Genomic DNA, 3,119 nt, shown 5'->3' on the forward strand with positions numbered 1-3,119 from the left:
TTCCATCAACTGTCAGGTTTAACACTAAGTATCATAATATGAAAAACATTTAAGCTACTGGAGATTGCCAACAATATATTCATTCCATGTATTAGATTAAATTTAAAGATGTCCTTTAATAAAGCAAGTCACTGTTATTGACTCATCCTGATACAATTTCTCAAGTTAGGGGGAAAATGGGTGGATTTTTTCAGCCAGCAAAGTGGGGACTGTATATGACTCATGGCTTTTTACCTGTGCTCTTCATTTTGCAACAAGTATGAGTTACCGAAGTGGTATGAAGTTGAGTTTACAGGGACTTCCATTTTGTAGAGTTTCACTGCCAGGTTAAACCATATTATTAAATCTCTGTTTGGCATCCTCATCTGGTAGTAATGACCTGATGAACTGTTGCCGAATTTGAGTGTTTATGAGAGAATGCTTTAAAATACAGGAAATGAGAGAAGTCAAAGGCCAATGCAGGTGAAAGATTTGCCAAAGCCAGCTCACTAAATGATCAGAAGGACATGTCATCCCCATCAGGCTGCCAGTGACAGTGAAAACTCACTATAGCTTTGAACATGAGCATCAAATCAAAACTCCTAAGAGCATCAAGCAGGTGTAGCCATAGTGGAGCTGCTTCTCATGCCAGCATCTCCATGTTGCAGGCGCAGCCAGGGGATTCATGGGTTTTCCAAACAGCTGACACTCCTCCTGAACACTGAGGAGGTCAGCTAATTTTAAATATGGAAAACAGCACAGAAAGATGACAGAAGAATGAACAGTTTCTTTCTCTCCTCATTGCACATGATTAAGAATACTATAAGAAACACCCAAAGCATCAACAAAGCTATTACTATATCAAAAGAAAACTGATAATAGAAGCAAAATTTGCTGTAACATATACATATAAATTATGTCAAAACTCATAAATTCTATGACTTTTTTGTTTAACAACATAATGTAACAGAATTTATTTATGCCTATTTTTTCATGAAATATTCTCACTTCTGTGTAAGCAGGGTGGATATCTAAACCCCAAACTCTTTTCCTAAGATGAAATTTAACTGTGAAAAGATTAGCCAATTTATTTTCCTTAATCAGTTTATTTATTTTCCTTATAAACTGCAGTGTTTTAAGAACTTTCAGTATTTCATTTTGTTGTTGCATGCTTGTTAAATTTGTTTACAAATACCAGAATAAAAAAGAGTATGCCAATATTTGCTTGACTTCCTTGAAAATGTGAGTTTTGTGTCTGCTGGGTAGGGGGTGAGTTGGGAGGTGGTATCAAAATCCACACATGGTTATGACATTTTGTTGTGCATGTAAATGTCAAATTTTCTATCTATATCATCCAACAAATGGAAAAAAAGGACAGAATTGCTAGGTTTTCACTTCCATATCTCAATGACTTTTCAGTCTTTTCTGTACTCCCCAACTGATAACATTTGTTCCATCTGTATTGCTTTTCCCACCACCCACAGAGTGCGTCTTGCTTCCATGCCTTTCCGCCTTTGTGTCTGGCTCTCCTCCCACCCAGAAAGCCCTCCCTGCTCCTCTCCATCTTCCAATACCAAGCTCAGTTCCCGTATCTCGCCTCCAGGAAGCATCCTCTGGACACCATCTGCCAACACTTCTCATACATCAGCATACATAAAGAGAAGGAAGGAGGAGAAAGCACATTTAAAGTCCTGACCACTCCCCAGAGATTCCGACTCAGTAGATCTTGGAGACCAAGAATCTGTATCTTAAAACCTCAGTAAGTCAGAATAAGGTACAGATGGTCCACCAACCATGTGAGTCACAGCAGTGATTTGCCTGCCATGACCTTGCCCTCTAACACATGAACAACGACTCAGTTAAACCTCATTCCATCTAGGTCTATACTGTGTACCCACCAGACCACCTTCTTTCCTTTCCGTGTTCTAGGACATGGAAAATAAATAATAATAAATAAAGCTAAGTTGATGTCAATGGATACTCAACACAATGTTGACAGGCTTTCTGAATTATTAGCAAATGCTGAACCCTCGGATGTCACCATATTTGATTCAGAATTCCAGGCTCCGAAGTGCCGCTTCCCACACATGGCATTCCTCCATCCTTCCTCATGATTTAGACATGGTTCATTCCCTACTGCAGATCATCATAGCAACTCTGCAGGTAACATAAATTCTGTCACATTATGTTGTCAAATAAAAAAGTTATAGAATTTACCAGTTTTGACATATAATTTATACATTTGTGTTGCAGCAACTCCAGATCATCCTGCTGGAGAAGCCTGAGGGTAGATTTAACGTAACGGCATTCTGGTGGCTGAAAGATAATGTCCAGTTGATGTGCCCAAAAGGTTAAACACATCCAAAAAAAAAAAAAATCCAATGTATTCTGTTTTCCAGAAAAAGTGATTTTGATTAATGATACCAAACACATCCCTGACTAGAATGGTAAGCAGGTTGGGGTGGGATGAGGTGTAACCCATCTCTGGTGACCAGAGACTATTAGAGCTGGGAGGATACACAGCAATCTATCCATATTCACACAGAGAAATCCTCTTGCTAAAGGGGAAAGAAAATGTGTGTGAGTCTCCTGCTATTCCAGGCTAGCTCTTCTCCAGGTGCCCTGGCCACACTCCTGTCTTTGACTTCTAGGACTTTGCTCCATCAATAACACCTTATTCATTCTTTTAAAAATCAAGTGTATTTTCTTTTAATCATAAAAATATACACAGGCTTTCTTCTTCTAGACAAGAGCCAGGAACCTTCTTCCAATTCCCAGAAAAGTATGGAAGGGGACTCCAACCATGAAGGCACTCTGGGGAAGCTGAGCTGAAAGATGGGTCCTGGAGACATCAGATGCATCCCTGAATTAAGCCAAGCTGTGCTTTTTAGTATGAATGAGCCAATGAGTTGTCTTTTTAAAAAAAATACAAATTCACTGCTGAAATACTAGAAAAACACCAAAAAAGGACAAAGATAAAACATTTATAAACTCACTGTCCAGAGATAACGTTCAAGTATGTCTTTTTAGCATTTGTCCTATATACATACATATTTATAGGTTTTACAAAACGCTATTCTATGAAGAGCCTTGTGAAATATGATCATTTCAAATTTTGGTAATATATCACTAATATTTTC

This window comes from Camelus dromedarius, chromosome 3, assembly GCF_036321535.1.
Source record: "Camelus dromedarius isolate mCamDro1 chromosome 3, mCamDro1.pat, whole genome shotgun sequence".
Taxonomy (NCBI): Eukaryota; Metazoa; Chordata; class Mammalia; order Artiodactyla; family Camelidae; genus Camelus; species Camelus dromedarius.